The sequence below is a fragment of the Crocuta crocuta genome, unplaced genomic scaffold, assembly GCF_008692635.1.
Source record: "Crocuta crocuta isolate KB4526 unplaced genomic scaffold, BGI_CrCroc_1.0 scaffold66, whole genome shotgun sequence".
Lineage (NCBI taxonomy): Eukaryota > Metazoa > Chordata > Mammalia > Carnivora > Hyaenidae > Crocuta > Crocuta crocuta.
This window is the reverse complement of record NW_027530973.1, coordinates 664,654-686,478: the sequence shown is the minus strand read 5'-3', so window position 1 is coordinate 686,478 and position 21,825 is coordinate 664,654. Positions and strand designations below refer to the sequence as shown.

Here is a 21,825-nt window from a genome sequence, read left to right as displayed (position 1 = left end):
TTATTTTGTTTATCATTTCCCGGGTTAAGTTTTATAACTTATTTAACTTAAAAATGTGTGTTTTATCTTTGTCTCTTGAAACATGGCATATAGAGTATGCCCACTATATAGAGTAAATATATTCTATTGTTTATCTGAGAAATTATAATATGCATACTTCCCTATCAAAATATAAATGTAGTCAATCGTTTTACCCTCTCTCTATACTAACGAAGAGTCACAGACACCACTATAAACTCCCCTCCTTATACATAACTGTTGTCATGTGTTTTAATTCTTACCTTACTTGTTGCCACACAGGAAGTTATTACTGTGATTTTGTACAATTAATATTAATTTAAATTTCCCCTCATGGTTAGTATAATTTTTGCCAGGCTTTCCACCAATTAGTTTAACTTCTTTCTCTTAAAATATTTTCTTTATTTCTGGGATTAGTTTTAACTCAAAGGAAGAAAACTTGTTAGTTGAACTGTGTGCTTTTCCACACTCCCATCTATATCTGAGTTGTTACCGAATGTTGTTCATTGACTGTCCAGTATGCTAGCCATTGTGGAATAGCATAACAAAATAAGAGAGAGACCCCTAAGTGAGGAGTTAATGAATTAGTTTATGATGTGAAGAGTCAGCTGCATTAATGAATTTGGCTTAAAATAAATTTGGCTTTCAGACTCTCAAAAGTCACAAATGTCACTCAATTAAGAATACAGAAAACAGCAATTAAAGACAATTTGCCAGGGTGCCTGGGTGGCTCAGTTGGTTAAGCATCTGACTTCGGCTCAGGTCATGATCTCACAGCTTGTGGGTTTGTGGATTCGAGCCCTGTGTTGGGGTCTGTGCTAACAGCTCAGAATCTGGAGTCTGCTTCAGATTCTATGTCCCTGACTCTATCTGCCCCTACCCACTCTAAAATATAAACAACCATTAAAACATTTTTAGATTGAAAAAAGACAATTTGCTGAAGATGGTAAAAAGCTAATTTTTCATTAAATTTTGAAAGAAGATTATACCACATATGTGGCAGTTAAAAGAAATATTACAGTGAGTTCTGGAACGTTTAAAAATAAAAAAGAAGAAAAGAAGTACAGGTCATATGGGTGCTGAGTCCCTTTCAAAAGCTAATCAGTCATGCTATTTCTTCCCTTTGCCAAACATTGCATTAATGAAAATGATAATTGTAATTCATTACATTTGTAGAGTACTTTCATATACCTCATCTCCCTCCAATCACAAAACAGCCCTTTGAGGAAAGTATCATAGTCCCAATTATAGAGAAAACAGTCATTCTGAAACAACTCTAGTACAAAATGGTACTTACACTCCATTGTCTGTTTCCTTTATCAGTGCTTTTTTTTACTATGTCAAGCAACCTGAAAACCTGGTCTTTATGATATTCAGATAGGAAGAAAGTTCTGGGGGTGGTTAGGTTTATTATTTTGGAATGATCTAGAAAAATGTCAGCAGTTGAAAATAAAAATCTCTTGTTCTGTATAACTTATATATGCTTAGCCAAATGCTGAGAGTTTTAAGACCCTAAAGGGGTATTTCATAGAATGAAAAAGGTATATTTAAAGCACTAAAAGGTACTTAACTTCCATCTTTATAAGTAAATCTAGCCTGAATTCTTAGTATGATAAAATTCAGGAAAAGCATAAACTTCTTTGTGATTCTTAGCTATCAAGCTATTGTAAGATTGGTTAGATTTGTTGGCTGAACATTTACTTAGAAGTATATATACATAAATGAATGAATTATATGCAGAATTATGTGTGTGTATATATGAATTGAGTGCTAATAGATCTGTTTGGTGCTATTTTGTGGTGAATTTGTTTTTAAACTGTAGAATATTTTGGCTGTTTATAAAAAGAGTGATCAATAGTCTCTAAGGATACATTGTTTCAACTCCTTACATCATTGCATTTTTGGCAGTTCAGCAAAGTGAACTGGAAAAAAAAAAGCAAGAATTGTAAATCTTACCAACTCAAACATAATGCTTTAGATTCTTGCATAACACCTTCATACATGCCATCTGATTCAACTTTCAGCCTTCTCTTTTCCTGACAAATCTAAAAGAACAGATTCACTAACCACCACCACCACCATCCTCATTTTACATACAAGAATTGAAAGTACAGAGTTTAGATATGTTGTTAAAGAATTCCCAGAGATATTAAAGGTCAAAATATGTAGTTGTGTTTCTCAATTAATTTGTGTAAAAAAGAAAGGATATCAGGTCAAATATATTAAAAGCGAAACCACAGGGAAACAGATGGCTTGTGACTGATAATTGCAATGGGAAAAAATTTATACAGTGTTCTAGACAATCATTTAGTAATACAGATTTGCTTTTTGTTATAAGTTTTTTTGTTTGTTACTTTTTTGTATTCTAGGAAGGTAAAGAATTTCAAGCTAAATGTACATAGGTGACTTGGAAAATATTTTTTCTTTTAACAAGCAAATTGGACATATGGTTATATCTGCCCTAACATTTTCATAATAAAATTTTTGTAATTATGACTTAAGAGAGCTTCACTCATTTACTTTTCTGTATCTAACAAATCTTAACTAAACTGAATCAAACAGAAAGGAGTTTAATCCTTGATTCATTTCCCACAAATTGTGAATTATCTTTGGCAATATTACTTATTTACTTGACCCCCTTTTTGTTGAGAGTCTATTTTTTGGTCTCAAATTGGTACAAGAGTAGTCCCTGACACACAGGAGTTTTGAACATTAAATGAGGTGATATATGTGAACACACTTGATATTGTAATTCTCAATCTTGTTATTGTTATAATTATTATCATCACCTCTTCAGTGGAATTTAAACAGCCTCTGTACAGTTCTTTATTTTTTAGGGGATGATGTGATTCATAATCTGTAATTGAATTTTTCTTTCAATTACGACTTTGTCTTTAGATTGCCACATTAAGAGGCTGAATTTCTAATAATCTTCAAGAAAAATAACATTTAAGCAACAATTTCCCAAACTCAACTTAGCAAACTATATTACGAATGGTTGCTTGAAGGAGGCAGAATCTCAGGCTATTCTTCTGGATAAGATTTCATTGCATTTTCAAAACAACACTGAATCGGGGCGGGGGGGGGGCGGGGGACGACTAGACTACACAATCAAGGCATGCTATCCAATAAAACTCCCTGTAATGACAAAAGTGTTTTATAATTGTGTTCAACACAATCACCATTAGCAATTGAAATGTGGCTATTCAGGCTGAAACATAGAGTTTTCAATTTTAATTCATTTTAATTTAAATAGCCACATAAGGCTAGTGGCTGCTATACTGAAGGGCACACATTGAGAATCTATCCTTAAATCAAGTCATAAATGAAATAATGCCTAGCACTATATCCTCCTGTCACCTAAAGAATCAACTTGAACAAGTTGTGACTTTTACATGATTCTCAAGACCTATCTTGAGAAATAAGATAAAAATTAGACTTTATTGAAGATTCTACTTAAAAGGATATTCAGTGTTTTATGCAATTTTCTCTCTCTGAGAATCCACAATTGAGATTTCTTCCTGGCATATGATTAGGAATAAGAGTGCTTTCCCTGAGCAACTAGTGTATTTTAATTTACGAACACTATGATTTAAATTTTATGATTTCCTCTTGTCAAAGCCTGGATACTAGCCTCAAAAATAATATTCTTTAAATAATAGACATAAAAACTCCAATAATACAATTTCATTCTCATTGGTTCCAGATAGTATTGATATCTTCAGATATAGTTTAGAATGTAAAAATGTTTAACATGGAATTTCTGAGGAGCATGAACTGAAGAATTTAAAGCAAAGAAGAAACTAGATAATTCATTCAAACTAATGAAATCTCATAAAACTTTCTATCTCTCCTTGGGGCACGTGGGTGGCTCAGTTGGTTAAGTGCCTGACTTCGGCTCAGGTCATGATCTCACGGTTCGTGGGTTCAAGCCCTGTGTTGGGCTCTGTGCTGACAGCTCAGAGCCCGGAGTCTGCTTCAGATTCTGTGTCTCCCTCTTTCTCTGACCCTCCCCTGCTCATGCTCTCTCAGAAATAAATAAAAAAACATTTAAAAAATTAAAAATAAATAAATAAATAAAACTTTCTATCTCCTACCAAGCCTTACCAAATTTAGCATACTTTAAAAAAGGAATATCCTACCTGTAAAAAAAAAAATTGTTTTAATTTAAGAATGCCAAATAATCTTAAATGCCTCTTTCATATACAAACTGATTTTTAAGAGTAGCATGAAGATAAAACAGTAACGTTATAATAGTTACAATTGATTTATTAAAGTAAAATGTAATTAAAGGAAAATAGGAGAAAATCTAAAAGATGATGTACATGCTTTCAGAAATGATATATTTCATATAGGAAATCTGAAATTCTATTTCTATTGCTATTATCAATATAATAATATATAGCAAAAGCCTTTAGGTCTTTAAGAAGATCATAAGAGATGAAAATATAGGTTGTGTTGGAGCTCATTTACGGGGGTGTAGTGGAAAGAGCAGATAACGTTTGGTCAGAAAAAGTAAGTGAAGATTAATTTCCATTATGTGTTAGTTGTATAACCATACACAATTCAACATAAGTCTGGAATCTGAGTTTACAGGGCTTTAAAAAACCATAACTACTTCTCTATGGAAATACCTGGGAAGTTAGGGAAGAAGTAGAAAGTACTATATAATTTGCTATATGTCTATTAGATGTGGTACTACATTTTATAAGCCCTTGTTTACCCTCGCAAAAAATAGATAGGGCTTGCTCTCATTATGAATGTCTTTTTTAAATAACAACTTTCTTGAGTTATAATTCATTTATCATATGCTTATTTAAATCCAATGCTTTCTAGAATAATCATAGAATTATAACACCATCACCGTAATCAATTTAAGAATATTTTTTGTTACTCTTCCTCACTCTCAAATACCCATACCCATTAGCGGTCACTCAGTCTTTTATTCCATTCCCACTTCCAGTCTTTGGCAACTGTTAGTCTCTTCTTGTCCCCATAGATCAGCTTATTTTGGGAATTTCATATAAATATAATCATATAATATGTGGTCTTTCATTACTGAGTTATTTCACTTAGCAAGTTTTCAAGGTTCATCCATGTTGTAGCATGTACCAATACTTCATGTATTTTTATTGCTAAATAACATCCCATTGTATGCATATACTACATTTTATTTATTCATACATCTATTGGTGGAAATTTTGTGTTTTTTCCCCACTTTTGGACTATTATGAATAATGCTTCTATGGACGTGTGTGAGTGTGTGTGTGTGTGTGTGTGTGTGTTTTCCTTTTAAATTCTCATTTCATTTAGGCAAAGAACATGGTGCTTAACATAAATGCTAAAAGGGGAAAAGAAGACCTTGCCTTTCCATTCCATACTGACTCCTATCAAAACGCTTCACTGTCTGGGAATTTCAACCCTCTGTCATCTTTCTGAAAATCAACTGGTTGAGTTGCAAGCTTTTAGGAATTAGAACAACTGGCCTCCCAGCAAATGTTGTAGTAGTCTGAGTGGGAGGGAGAGAGCAGATTGCAAAGCAGTGCTTGAAGGTGCTTAGATAATAGAGACAGGTTCTGGGAGCCACACTCATGAAGGAAAGTGTGAGGTCCCTGAACAAACAAGCATTGTCTGTTCCAACGTTGGGTTGCTAATGCTCTGCTACAGAACAGAGCATTGTGTTTCTCATTCCACTCACTGGCAGCAAATTTTGCTCCATGTCATTTTGGATTGTTATAAAAATGTGATCCTTCCCATGATAAATCTAAGCATGTCAATCATATTTTATTAAACTGAGCAGCAGCAATATCTCCTAGCATACTATCAGTCCATCTCTATTTAGGATTATTGTTTTTTTAACCATGGGTTTTGAGTGATCAGAAAGCATTAGAGCTCTATATTTGTGTGACACTTCTGGAACCTCATATTTCCAAAATGTAATATGCTGTATCATGTGAAGCAAAGTTAAATAGGGAATGAATTTATTCATGAAGAAAAAGAGATTGAGGTAACTTGCATAGTTCATGCAATCTAGAGTTAAATAAGGCTAGAAAGGATGAGAATCCCTGGTAAAATGCTTACTGGTGTTTTTATGATCAGGTTATGAAGAATATTAGTTTTGCATTTCAGCATGAAAGAGATTCACATGAATTATGGTAAACCCTTTCTGACGTTTTAACTCTTACCTTCCATAGTTTGTATACAGTTCATATATAGCCTTTTATATTATACAATAATCCCTCTCTCCTTAGTTTTGTTCAGTTACAGCTAATATAAGAGTATTGGAAATAGTAATCCCAATAATTATTGCACAATTAAGATATGCCAGGCACTCTACTAATCTCTCTCAATGCAGTGTTACTTAGTATCACTAAGTTCAGTGACATACTTAATGCTGTTACCCACTTTATAAATGGGATAATCCAAGATTAAATCAGTTAGCAACTTACCCAAACTAGTAAATAAAACCATTACAAGATTAGCTCTATTCTAACCAGTTCCTGAGCAAATTCTGATCATGGATATGAAGAGCCCTTTAGGGGTTTCCATCTGACAGTAAAAGGGATCTAATACAAATGTACTGCTGTTATTGAGAACCAGTATATGTCACATTCTATTAGAATTACCTAATTCTTTGACTATCTGTCTCCAATAGATACCACTCTTAGGGTGGACATGTTCAACCTTGCATCCTAGATTTGAGTACAGTAGAGATGCTCATTAAATATTCACTGACAAAACAAATTAAAGAGAAACACTGATGAAGAACATGAGCCCAGCCCACTCATGTCAACTGTATCACAACCTGTCCTTCCCAGATCATGTTGTTCTTTGCCATTTATTAGTACTTCTGTATCTCATAGGGTCTTATTTTCACTTTTTGAGTCCAGTCTCCCACAGGGACTGCATTTCTTCCCTAAGCCCAAGAAATGGGGGTAGAACAGTGAAATTCTGTGGAATGCATTTTAGATCATATACCCTTTAACCTCAACCGTTGGTTGAGAATCTGCTCCAAAGAGAAATTGCTTGGAATCCCTTTAAAGTTGGGATATCACTGGTATTTTGAATCCTCTAACATCATTTATATTCTGTGAATTTGAACCAAGGCCAAGTTCATTTGATTTATCTAGATATATGTATTTTATATCTGGTTACCATACTTCAGTGATTAATTCTATTTCCAGTTTGATTCCTCAGTTCTGATCTTATTCCCTCTCTCTTTTCCACTCTCACCAGAGTTCACAAATGTGGTCTTAGTCCTCATACAGATAAGAAATATAAATTTTCAAGTACATTTAATCTCTGTGCTGAAAACAGATCAGCATAAGCTGAAAGGACCTGTCCAAAGTTTTTCAAGTTTTAGAAACAAAGTGAATTTTACACTGGACTTTCCTTTTACAACACTTCAATTGAATTTAAAAATGGTAAGTTCAAAACAGTACATTTATAAAGCTTAATGAATATATAAGTTCTATTATTAAACTGAAAAAAAGTCAACATAATAAAATGTGTTACTCACTGCACTATTTTTTTTTTCAACTCAATCCTTGGGTTTAATTTTACTTTTAATTTCTGAATTAATTTTATACTATGCTTACACAGAGCCAGCCTGCTGATATAATGAATGAAATGATGGGTCTACTTATAGTTAAGAATGAATCTGTGTATACTTTTAAGATTGATTCAGGATATTTTGGAGTAATTGAACAGAAAAAAAAAGAAAATTTCAAAAATTAATATTCTACTCAGTGGATTTGTGTGCATTCCATGTGTGAGAGGGACAGAGACAGACTGAGAAAGTGAGAGACAGAGATTTGTATATGAAAAGTAATTTTTGCTATAAATTAATTGTGGAAATTAAATGTTAACATAAACATTTTAGAAACATTTGGCCACCTGTTATTTTAAACTTGTGTTTTGGGGAAATTTTACAACTCTTTTAAGATAAAAGAATGGAGATTAAAAGTGATTTAGAAATCTTCATATTGTAATTTATTATTTATTTCAGAATTTATTATTTCAGCAAGTGACTTTATGTTTTATTACATAAATTGTCATAGGAACTAATTTAGCTACCATGATATAGAAATCAGTTCAAAAATTAATGATTTAAGAGTCAGTAAAATATTTAGTTTCATTTCAGAGGTCCTATATCTTTTACTACTCAGCTCAGATCTAAACTATGAAGACACAGAAAATAGATGATAGCACTTACCCTCTTAATATTATATGGGCTAGGATGTGGACCCCATGAGATTAATTAAAGATTAATAAGCCTTATGTTGTAGTAACAACGCATAAATTTTACTAAGTACAGTATTATAATAATTGCTATTATTGTTAGTTCACATAACTTCTATTTATTAAAAAAATGAAATAAGTTCATGTAAAACAGGAAAAAACTATTTTAAAAAAAGATTTAAAACAGAACCAAGTAATAAATGAATAGCTTATGGGAGAAGAGAATGATTATATTCTGAAATCTATGGTAAAGTACATTACTGTAATATAAAAAAGTAAAATAATGACTAAATAATACTAAAAATACTATAAAAATAAAGTACTATTCTATAATTTACTATAATAAAGTACAGCACAGCTGAATGGTGTTACTGATCTCAGTTGGGTCTGCCTGCCTTGCTTGAGGTATGTTCTTGGGTGATGGAAGAGGTACCAGGCAAGATGCCTGCATGACTGTACACGTGCGGTACTTCCACTGCATTTCCTAAAAGCCCATTGACCACAGCAAATTACATGATTGAGTTCTTAGTTAAGGAATGGCAACCCTCCTCACCTCATCCCCAAAATGGGAGAACACCATACTAAGATATATGGGGTAAAGTATGGATGTCCAGTCCTGTTACTGGCAGGATATGGAGAATTGAAACAGTAATTCTGTCCACTATAGTCATATCCAGTCATTCATTCAACACATAATTTTTGAGCAATTTATATGTTATAGGATCTATGTAGGTGCAGAGGATATAGCGAGAAACAAGATCCCTGGTCCCTCAGAACTAATATTTTAGGGGAAAAAAACAGATAATAAAATACATAATGTACTCCTTACATCAGACAATATTGTCATAAACAATATAAGCAGGGAAGGAGAATGAGGAGCATTAGGAGATAATATTTTATTTTATGTTATTTTATTATTTCATTAGTTTTTTAAATTTCATGTAAGTCCAAGTTAGTTAACATATAGTGTAATAATGGTTTCAGTAGTAGAATTTAGTGATTCATGTAACACCCAGTGCTCATCCCAACAAGTAAGTACCCTCCTTAATGCCCATCACCCATTTAGCCCATCCTCTCACCTAACACCCTACTAGGAACCCTCAGTTTGTTCTCTGAATCTAAGAGTCCGTTATGGTTGGTCTCCCTCCCTGTTTTTATCTTATTTTTCCTTCCCTTCTTCTATGTTCATCTGTTTTGTTTCTTAAATTGCACATATGAGATCATATGATGTTTATCATTCTATGGCTGTCTTATTTCACTTAGCATAATATACTCAGGTTCCACCCACATTGTTGCAAATGGCAAGATTCCATTATTTTTGATCAGGGAATAGTATTTCATGTTGTGTGTGTATGTGTGTGTGTGTGTGTGTGTGTGTACACATCCTCCTTATCCATTTGTCAGTTGATGGACATTTGGGCTCTTTCCATAATTTATTATAATATTATATTATTATTTTTAAATGTCTTATTGTTTATTTTTGAGAGAGAGCATGAGCAGGGAAGGGAAGAGAGGGAGACACAGACAGAATATACAAAGTGGGCTCCATGCTGACAGCAGAGAGCCAGATATGGGGCTTGAACTCACAAACCATAAGGTCATGAGCTGAGCTGAGTTGGACTCTTAGGCAACTGAGCCACCCAGGCACCCCTGCCTGTAATATTTTAAGGAGGGTGATAGAAAGACACAGTGGGGAGGGGACATTTAACTAAAAATGTAAAGGGAGTGAGGAGGATACTATCTATACAGACATATTAGGATTTCAGTGAATGTTTCAGCTAATCAAGAAAGCAGTAAGGGGTGTCTGGATGGCTGAGCTGGTTAAGCGTCCAACTCTTGATTTTGGCTCAGGCCACGATCATGGTTTCTGGGTCCAAGCTCCACAATGGGCTCTGTACTGATAGCACAGAGGCTGCTTGGGATTATGTCTCTCCCTCTCTCTCTCTGCTCCAACCTTGCTGTGTGTGTATCTCTCTCTCTCAACATAAATAAATAAAAAGCAAAACAAAACAAAATAAGAAAGCAGTAAATACAGTCTCCAAAACTGAAGCCAGTAAAGTTATGCAAGCAAGGCAATGAAAGCAGAGTGATAGGGAAAAGAGCATATGTTTGCTTCAGAAACCACTGTAAAGACTGTGCCTTTCACTCTGAGTGAAAGCAAAGGCAATTGCAGATTTTTGTGACATGACCAGATGTAAGTTTTAACAATCTTATTCTGCCTGTTTTATTGAGAATAGAGTGTAGGCAGAGAAGGAGGAAGAAGAGAGAGTACTGCAATAATTTGGATGAGGTATGATGGTGGCTTGGAGCTTTGGGCCAGGGCCATAGTGGCAGAGATGGCAAGAGATTGCCTAAATCTGGATTTATTTTAAGGGAGAATTGACAGTATTGACTGAAAGATTAGATGATGGATAGAGGGGAAGATAAGAACTGCCTTCAAAGTTTTTGGTCTAAGCACCTATGATGTAGAAGTGACCATTACCAGAGATGGAAAGGATATGGAAGTATTTAGGACTTTTGTGATAATGAGAAGCTTGGCTATGGATGTTATCGAAGTGGAGACATCATGCACAGAATCAAGCACACAAGCCTAAACATTTGGGGGGAGGTGAGAGCTAGAGATAAGCACAGATGTGTCCTCAGCATGAACGATGTTTAAAACTACAGTTACATACAGCATGGTTCTCAAATACAGTTACTATATCAATCCATTAAATTAAAAAAAACCATATGGTTCATCAACATTTTTAAGATTCTACTAGACTCAGAGTGCCTATACTATTATTCTATCTTAGAGTTCTTTTTTAAATTTTTTTTAATGTTTATTTTTGAGAGAGAGAGAGGGAGGGAGGGAGGGAAAAGGAGAGAGAGAGAGAGAGAGAAAGAGGGAGAGAGAGAACATGAGCAGGAGAGGGGCAGAAGGAGAGAGAGACACACACAGAGTCTGAAGCAGGCTCCAGGCTCTGAGCTGTCAGCACAGAGCCCAACGTGGGACTCAAACTCAGGAATCATGAGATCCTGACCTGAGACGGAGTTGAACGCTTAACCAACTGAGCCACCCAGGCCTCCACAGTTCTTAGATATCTTGTGAGGTGCTCAAAAAAATTTTAAGCCTCAACCCAAGAGCTTGGGGTTAAGGAAGGATTTCTGTTAAAATGGTGGAAATAAAGATTCAGTAAGGTAGAGCTCCAGAAGGCAAAAAAGAGGAGCTGAGAAAAGGTAACAATGAGCTGAGGAATGAAGCTCACTGAGCATGGAGTTGTCCAAGACTCGTCCCAACTCAGATGATTCCAGGCATATGTTTGGTGGCCAGTCCTAAGTGGTCTGGAAATACTCAAACTTGAGTCTAGAGTGTGCAAACAAGAGGACATAAGCCGAAGCCAGCAGGGCTGGGGGTATGCAAATCTGACAATGAGGGCAAGTGAGCCACAGCAGGAACAGGGATTGATTTGGCAAAGGATTCCAGAAGGCACCATTAGAGTCACTTGAGAGACATCTTAAAATCAGTGTCATGGAAACGACTCTATTCTAGTCTCTCAGTTAAAGTGCAGTCTCTGAAACACTAGAGATTTCCCTCTGATTGGCCTTCCTGTAATTCCAGAGAGCTATGATATCTCACTTCTATTTAAAAAGCTATAATGCTTGTTCCCACTTCAACACACAAGTCAGGATAGAAGGAGCTTGGTGTGTGTTTCACAGATAAATAATGATTTTGAATTAATCTGTATACAGGGATGTTTGGTCAGGCCTGGAGATTTAATTGAACTTGGTATTCATTTACGATTAGTTTGTTTTGTTTACTTTCTTATACCATTAGCGAACTTATTAAAAAGGAAACACAAATAAACTTTGTGCCTATTACATAAGAAAATAATTGGATTTTATTAATCCAGGAACTCAGGCAATCAATTAAGGCAAGGGCACTCTGGTCTCAGTCACCTCATTATTCTTCACGCTAATTAATCGCAAATACTAATGGGTTGCTTAGAAATGGAATGCTTTATTCCTTTAGACACATATAAAAGCTCTTAAAGTAGCAATGTTTGTGTCTTTGAAAAAAAATACCGCTTTCAGTGAATGGAATGTTTGCTTTAAAGTAGAAACTTCCATTCTGAGCTCTGATAGTGGATTCTTTATAGATTCTTGGTAAATTAATAATTTAAGCCACGAATGAATAACACTTTCAAGTTTAAAATCTAATAACAATGTCATTTGGGTTAGGAAATAACAAGATACAGTATTCATATATAGGTTTAAACTTCATCTATTAAACTTATTGTCTATATGGTAATAAGTAGGATATTTAACTTCTCTGAGCCTCCGTTTCCTCACTGTAAAATGGGTTAGTAATATTAGCATTGACCATGAAGAATAGGAGAATGCCGTAATGGGTATAAAATTCCTGGCATGTGTTAGACCCTTAGTAACTGTTACTTTTTTTCCCTTTTTCTTCTCTCTTTTTCTGAGGAATTTAGGATTTACCCCTCTAAGTGTTAGTCTGTAGTAGATTATTTCTGGATTTTATCTTTTTTTTTTTTTAAATATTTTTATTTATTTCTAGGAGAGAGAGAGACAGCGTGAGCAGGGGAGGGTCAGAGAGAGAGGGAGTCACAGGCTGAAACAGGCTCCAGGCTCCGAGCTGGCAGTCAGCACAGAGCCCGACGCGGGGCTCGAACCCATGAACCGCGAGATCATGACCTAAGCGAAAGTCGGACACTTAACCGACTAAGCCACCCAGGCGCCCCTGGATTTTATCTTTTTAAAATAAAAGTGTTGTTTCGAGCAGGTCCATGCTTCCCAGCTAATCTGCATGTGTTAACTTATATAGGAAATCATTTTTACTGAGGTAGGAGACACATAACCCACCTGTCTATCCTAGCTTGGAAGGGAAAATTTCACCACCCTTATATAATGAGGAGGGTTGATCATGCTTTTTTCAAAACCATTTAGTCTACCTTATAAAATATTACAATAGTTATATCTAAAAAGTATTTCTAAGAAAGCTTGTAAAATTATCTATGTGGTATTATTTATGCACATTCTTGTGCCAGTTTAGATATTTTAATCAGTAATTTTAATTTTGTTATAAAAATATTACCGGGGCACCTGGGTGGCTCAGTCCATTAAGCGTCCAACTCTTTATTAGGGATCAGGACATGATCTCAGGATCCTGAGATCCAGCCCCACATCGGGCTCTGTGCTCTCACTCTCTCACCTTCTTATTTCCTTTGTAATAAGTACTGTGGTCAAGAACTTGAACTTCACCAGCCACTTCAGGAGTGTTTCAATGTGCCCTATCTCAACCACAGGTTCAACTTTCCTTCCAACATTACTCACTATCCTGACTTTGATAGTGACCATGACCTTATCTCTTTGTATTTTCTTCCCTCAAGTGAAGATATAGATTACTCTTGATCATTAACATTAAGGATAAGATTAATTCTCTTCCAATCTACAGCTTCCAATTTCATCACTGTCTTTTTCTTATTATTTATGTGGGAAGAACCTAGAGTGTCATCTCTAGAAGTATGATTTGGATGAGATATATATCCAAGTATCCACCACCAGAATATTTACATCACCCAAAAAATGCCCTTCCACTGCATCACTTCGCAGGTCCATGCTCATCCCAGTCCCCTAGCCCTAGGCAGCCACTGATCTGCACAGAAAAGGGCTTTTTAATCTTTCTTTTTGCGGCATGCCTTAAAGACCATGTATTGTGTACTGTTTTCAATATATCCCACATTTTAATGAAAATCTGACTAGATATTGTTCAGTGTCCTTTGTCATTAATAACATTTTTTAAACTTGATATTGTAGCTAGTATTGTGGTCCAGACATCTGATATCAATACGATTGTCATATATTTTTAGGGAGCTTGGTCTTTTCTCTTTTTAGCGTTTTCACTTCTGTTATTTTTAAATAGCACTGTAAAATGTCTTTGTACTGGCATCATTTTATTTGCTCTGTTAGACTTTGAATGAAAAGTTTCAATATGAGGTCTTTCTTCCTTTTCAATTTATGTCTATTTACTTGCATTTTGTGTTTTCCTCCTCATTTTCATTCCATTTTGGCATTATTTATTTGGTACTGATATTGACAAACATTTTTAGCTTTTATTCTCTGTTAAGATTTCTCTTATGTTTTATCCTTTATTATCTCCTACTTTTTGAAAAAACAAATTCTTCAATCTAATATTCCAATTCACCAATTCATTTTTTAATTTTATCCATCCCATTATTTATCTATAAAAAGCACTAATTCAACTATTATATAAATGTTACCTTTCAGATCCTTTTAAGATTTAATACAGTTTTGGGGAACCTGGGAAGCTCAGTCAGTTTAGCATCCAACTTAGGCTCAGGTCATGATCTCACAGCTTGTGAGTTTTAGCCCAACATCGGACTCCATGCTGACAGCTTAGGGCCTGGGGCCTGCTTCAGATTCTATCTCTGTCTTTCTCTGCCCCTCCCCCACTCTCTCTCTCTCTATCTCTCTCAAATATAAATAAACAATGAAAAAATATTTAATACAATTTTATAATTCATATATAAAGATAAATAAATGTATTTAGCAAACTTGCTTTAGTTATTATTATGTTCTAATACCTCAGATAGTACATATTATAAGAGAAGAAGATAAATATTTCTATTTGATATGCTTTTGCCAAAAAAATAAAAGCCTGCATTACTATTTTTTACACTGCATGTGAGAAAACATTGAATTCTCTCAGCTTGCTAGTTTTTTAAATATCTTCATTTTTTCCTTAAATTTGAAGAGTATTTCTGCTGGGTATAGAAATCTAAATAAACTTTTTTTCCCTTTGTGCAACACTTAAAAATGACATTTCATTGACTTCTTGCCCCTCTAGTTCCTGTAAACAAATCCACTGTTATTATATTTCTTCTTCTACACATAAGGTGTCTTCTTGGTCTTATTAGTTTTAAAGTTTCTTTTTTCACTCCTATGTTATAGTGAAATATGTTGTATAGCTCATTGTTCTGTTAATTATTTTAAAATAATTTAAAATGTTAAAAATATTTTCAGTATTTTTGTCTGTGGTTTTAAATAATTGTGTTACTATTTTCAATTATATTGATTGCTTTATATAGCTTTCAATTTTCCGCTAATTCTCTTCAGAGTATTATTCACTTAAGAGGTAGACTTTTTAACACTAGAATTTCCAGTTCTATAGCTCCAACATTTTTCCCTATCAGATTTCATGTTTTCCATTACATCGTTGAGTATATTCTAAGGTTTACAATAACAATTTTGAAGTTATAACCCTCTAGTTCCATCATTTTTATCATTTCTGGTCTGTTTCTATTAATTTATATTTCTCTTCATTATACATCACATTCCACTGCTTCTTTGTATGGCTAGAAACTATTAGTTGAATGTTGGAGATTACATATTTACATTAAGTGTATATTGTTGTATGCCTTTAAAGAGATGAGTTTAGGGGTGCCTTGGGTGGCTCATTTGGTTAAGTGTCGACTTCAGCTCAGGTCATGACCTCGCAATTTGTGAGTCTTAGCCCCACATTGGGCTCTGTGCCGACAGCTCAGAGCCTGAAGCCTCTTTCAGATTCTGTATCCCCCTCTCTCTGTTCCTCCCATGCTCATGCTCTGTCTCTGTCTCTCAATAACACATAAAAACATTAAAAAATTTTTTTAAAGTGATGAGTTTGTTTTAACACACAAATTACACGAAGATCAGTTTGATTCCTCTAAGACTTGTATTTAAGCTTTATTATAGTGGGTCCAGAATAGTCTTCATTCTAATCCCACTGTAGGCTCACTGGTAAAGTGAAACTCTTGTGAACATTACATACACTATACACTGATATATTGGATATTTAATGTATATTTCATACAGTTATATATTGATATATACTTATTTTGAAGTCTATCCACTGTGGTTGATCGAAACATGAACTATTTCTCCCCTTGTGTGAATCCTGGGAATTGTCCAGCTATTGATTTCCACTGGTTCTTTAACACACTTTGAGCTTGTTCCTTTTTTGTGTGTGGTGTTCAATACTCAGCCAAAAACTTAAGAGAGTTCTTTGAAAATCTGTGAGTCTCTCTCTCTCTCTCTCCCTCAACCTTCCACCTTTCTGTCTTCATCTGCATTCAATATCATGAATTCTAGCCACTTCTCCCTTCCCAAATACCAATCCCCATAAGTCATTGGGGGACTTTGGGGAATCTCACTCCCTGCACTGTGATCTGGAAACTCATTCTATGCAGAAATCTGGAACAATTTCAAGGCTTTCTTTAAATGTTGTCCTTATTCCAAGCATCAGAGAAATTCAGTACCTATCACCTAATGTCTAAAACTAGTTGTTCCACATATTTTATTCTGCTGCTACATGATGAGTGTGAGAGGGAAATGCTGGTAGTAGTCAAAGGTTCATAGGTGAAAATAAAAGTAATTTATTTAATATTAAATTAGGCACTATTACAAAAATAATATACACACCTGTGATTCTACCATTCATATTTAACATCTAATTTGCATATTTGCTTCAGGTCAGTCTAGTGAAGGTATATTTCATATTGACACATAAGTTGCATACAGAAAAGAACATAAAACATGAGTACAGCTTACTTAATTTTGACAAACTATGTTCACTTATGTGTAAGCAGGACCCAGATAGAGCAATACTACATTACCTTCTCTGTCTCCTTCTGTCCTCCATGCTGAGGTTAACAACTGACTATTAACACCAGAGATATTTTTACCGGTTGTAAATTTTATATAAAAGGAATCCTACATTTCATATTACTTTATCATGGACTTTTTATTCAGAAATATGTTTGGGGCCCTTTCTGCTTCCAGCTACCTGAGTGAGAGGAGCTGCAGCCGGGTGGCCCAACCGCAATGGATGGTCCTACACAACTGCTCCAGGATCTGACCAAGAGGAACAAGCAGATATACAGCGTGGAGCCCAATAACCCAAATGCTCGCAACTCCTTCACCCATAATAGGTTGATTCACCTCAAGACTCTGGCTGAAAGCTGTAGTGGTAGTCAAGAAGCAGAGATATAGCCAGGGAAACCCTGTCACCTCCTATAGGCAGACCGCCATTACAATAATGCCACGGCCACCCTCAGCAGTATCCGGGACATGATCCACAAGAACAAGTGCAGCCCAGATCTGCACATGACTGCAGTGCATAGAGCCAGCATCATCCCACCCAGCCAGCAGCCTGTGATGCTGAGGGGATGCATCCTGCCCCACCAAGAGCTCATGAGCACCTGCTCTCCACCTCCAAAGCAATAAAGATGTCAACCACCTCAAAAACAAACAAACAAAACCCCCCAGAAATTGTAGAATTGAATCTACAACGTAGAATCACCTATGTTGTATAGAATAATGCATTCCGTCATTTAATGATATACAATTATTTAATTGCTATATAATTATTCCATATTAAATATAATAAAATGTGTACCCATTTTCCTAGACATATAGGTTATTTTGAGTTTGTTTTTTTTTAAACAGTGATGCTGCTAGGGCTATTCTTGTAATATGTTCACAGTGGACATCTATGCACATTTTATGGTGGCTTTGTATTTAGACATTGAACTATTAGTATATTTCAAATCATTTTTAAATAAACGCAACATTGTGAATAAAACCACCACCCCTTTTTTTCCTCTAACTTCTTTTAATGTAGGTACTTATTTTCATGAATTGCTGGGCATATTTTAATATACCAAACTATATGCACAGTATTTACATGCAATGCCCTATAATATTGTTTAATAACCAGATGAATGACATTACAATTTTGCTTTCAGTATATTTATTCATACTGTTTAAGTTAGGCTGTGCAGTTACTATTCTGCTGATGCCACAATAATAATTTTGGGGCATTGCTTTCTTCACTGCTTCTTGGAATAGATTAAGTAAATTTAGAATTATCCATTCATTAACTTGTAAGCATTCTCCCATGATATCTTTCAGGCATTTTTAAAAATTTTGGCAGAGAATAGATTTGAAAGTTGAAATAGTGAGTGATAATGGGGAATTGTTAAAATATCATTTTAAAATCTTATGGTAATTGTATAGACTTTTCTATATTGGGTCAGCCTCAGCATGTTACTGTATATTCCAGTATATCAATCTTTAAAGTATTAAAATCTATTAATGTAAATTGAGCAAAGAATTATCCCATAATTCTTGTTTTTTTGTATTTATCTGAGTTCATGTCCATGATCTCTTTTCTAATGTGAACGTTTGTTTTCTCCCTTTTTCCTTTTTGAAATTATGTGTGTATTTATTCAGTGCAATCTTGTTCAAAATAGCAGCAGTTGTAAAGAGTCCAGATTTCACAAAAGATAATAGCAAATAAATTATGGTATTTTCACACATTGGAATAGACAGCCTCCACCTCTCAAAAAACTGATGTCACCACGTGAAGAAAAAAAGTATAGCCAATGTATGCAATGTGCTATCATTAGCATGAGAGTTAATGTTATATACATGAATGTATGATACATCAATAGTATAGATGTATATATATGCACATATGTATGTGTATATACATGTATACACACATATGCATACATATACCTCTGGAAAAATTCAAAAGGCAATGATGCTATTCATTACCTTCAAAAAGAAGAATGGGAGGGCACCAAGGGACACTATTTTCTGAGAGATTTTTCACTCTCCATCCCCTGTGTCTTTTGAATTTTTAATTATGTCAATTGTGTGAGTATATTACCTCTTCAACAGAAAGCTGGCAAACAAGCAAGCAAGAAAGGAGGGAAGAAATAAAGAAAAGAAAGAGAAGAGAGGAAGAAGAAAAGAGAAAAGAAAAGAAAAGAAAAGAGAAAAGAAAAGAAAAGAAAAGAGAAAAGAAAAGAAAAGAAAAAAGAAAAGAAAAGAAAAAGAAAGAAGAAAGGTAGGAGGGAAGAAGAAGAAGAAAGAAGGAAAGAAAGAAAGGGAGGAGGGAAGGAAGGAAAGAAGGAAGAAAAAAGAAAGAAAATTTCCTTTTACCCAGTTTAGTTAAGTTTGCTAATAAGTAACAGCAGTTCAAACTCCCACTAGTAATTCATGAGACTACCTGTTTAATGACATATAATTATTAGTACTCAATGTTATTAATCTTTATAATTGTTGTCATTTTAAAGGGTGCAAAGAATTATATCATTGCTGAGATATTTATTATCTTGTCTAGTACTAGGGTTGAATTTCTGTTCATACGTTTATTATTCACTTGCACTTCCCCCTTTATAAATTGCCTTTTTATATGTTTGAATTGTTTTTGGCAATTTGCAGAGAGTTCTTTGTATATTAAAGTTATTAGCCTTATGTCTTCCCACATTTCTTGCAATGAGCATTTAGTTTCTATAATAAATGTAATTTAAAATTTCTATTGCCTAATCATTAAAAAAAGTTTCATAGCTAGGTGATGCCTAAAGGAAATATAATATGAAGTAAACTCCTACATTTGCATAGTGTTTTATAGTTTACAAACCTTTATTATATTCTCCTTGTAAAAAACACTTAACTTTTTATTTTATTTTTTAATGTTTTATTTATTTCTAGGAGAGAGAGAGAGAGAGAGCATGAGCAGGGGAGGGTCAGAGAGAGAGGGAGTCACAGACTCTGAAACAGTCTCCAGGCTCTGAGCTGGCAGTCAGCACAGAGCCTGACGCCGGGCTCGAACCCACGAACCACGAGATCATGACCTAAGCGACAGTCGGACGCTTAACTGACTAAGCCACCCAGGTGCCCCCTTAACTTTTTAAAGTAACTCATTCATGTTATTCAAAATGTGAAGTATACAAAAATACATGGGAAAATTTTTCTCATCCACCTCAAGTAACTCATACCCCTTTGCTAGAGTTAGACAATGTTATTAGAAATTTCTTGTATTCTTCAAGGTATTTATGCATATAAAATAAAATGTGTACCATTTTCCTTTTTTATACAAATAGAAACTTATTAGAGACATTATCCTTCTCCTTAGTGTTCATTTAACTATGTATCTTAGAGAACATTCTGATTTGTACATGCAGAACTTTCTTATTATATTTTCTAACTTTATAGTTTGTTTTATGGATACATTATTTAACCAGTATCCTATTCATGAGTATTTAGGTCTTTCAGAATTTATCGCAAACAGTAAGGAAGAGAAAAATATTTTATATTTTATTATTTCAGATTTTAAATCTATAAGATTTTAGGAAGGAAAAGTATTGGGTGAAAGATATGTATGTCTTGGATTTTGATAGATATTACCAAATTTACCTTATAATAACATCTGGTTTTCATATCCTCATCTGTTCACTGTGATATCAAACTCCTTGATTTCTGCAAATCTGATAAGAGAAAAATGTTTGCATTTGTCTTATTATAGTAGTTAATCAGATAGATATATAGATAGATAGATACAAACCATGTTTATTTCCTTTTCTTTGAAATACCTATTTATGTTTTCCTAGGGATAGGGTGTTTATTGTTATTGTTGTTAGAAAATACATTAAATATACAATTTCCATCTTGTGCTACTTGGAATGTATTCTTTTACAAAGGATGCATTTTGTAACCAACTTTCTTCATTGATATATTTATGGCTATCCACTTCTTCCAAAATCATTTATGGAATAATCTTACTTTTCCTATTGATTGGCAGACTAAGTTGTACATTAAATTTTCTATGTTCTAGGATCCTTCCCTAAGCTTTATACTTTGATTCATTGATCTGCGTTGGTTCACATTAATTACATACTTTTTAATCATTAGAGCTTTTGAATATTTGCCTCTGTCATGGTAGCATGAATCTCTCCTTTTTGCCTTACATTTACACCGTTTATATGAAAATTATTGCTTGTTTACTTTTTATATAAATGTTGATATTAATTGCTTAAATACCATCTCCTGCTCATAAAAAATCTTGATATTCATGATGAGAATAGTGGATAAATATATCACTGTGAAGTCACTCCATAAAGTATGGGACAAAAATAAACAAACAGCAACATTGCTAACATGATGAAGCCAACTGTTATTGATGTAAGTCAGAATAGTTATGTCCTTGTAGAAGGGAAGTGACACTAATTGAGAAAAGCTACAAGAGAATTCTCTAGAGTGACTGAAAAAGTGTACATCTTGACTGGGTGATGGTTACTTGATTTTATGTACAAATACCTCTTTCACTTTCCATACACAAGTGAAATTACAAATTGAGGGGCTACATGCAAAATCTTGCCCAGTAAAGTGGTTACAATGGATTGTACATTTTTTATATTCTAAAGGATTTCCTATAATCACCCATATTTTAGTTCTATTATAATATCATAAGTTTAGCAACTTTGGTCCAAATTCCCATAAGACTCTTGAAATCATGTATGCATTATTTCATTTGGATGAGACACATAGTCTTCAATTCTCCATGCTTTTCTGCAATCCCTTTTGTCTTATCCACCTTAACTACTTCAATCATTTCCTTTCCTGAATTTGAGCTTTATAATATCATTAATTTCACTGAACTGTGTGTGCTTATTCTTTAATTACCATTTGCATTTGTGTTACTGATAGTTGGTT

At 34.2% G+C, this 21,825-nt stretch overlaps 1 long non-coding RNA gene across 1 annotated transcript in view; it reads right to left on the bottom strand.

The window, feature by feature from the left end:
• LOC144236311 (uncharacterized) overlaps nt 1-20,603 on the bottom strand; it is a 189,199-nt gene extending 168,596 nt beyond the window's left edge. Inside the window, exon 1 of the long non-coding RNA XR_013336484.1 lies at nt 20,530-20,603. This is a non-coding gene — a long non-coding RNA (uncharacterized LOC144236311). The remainder of the gene's footprint in view (nt 1-20,529) is intronic.
• Between the last annotated feature and the right edge of the window lie 1,222 nt (nt 20,604-21,825).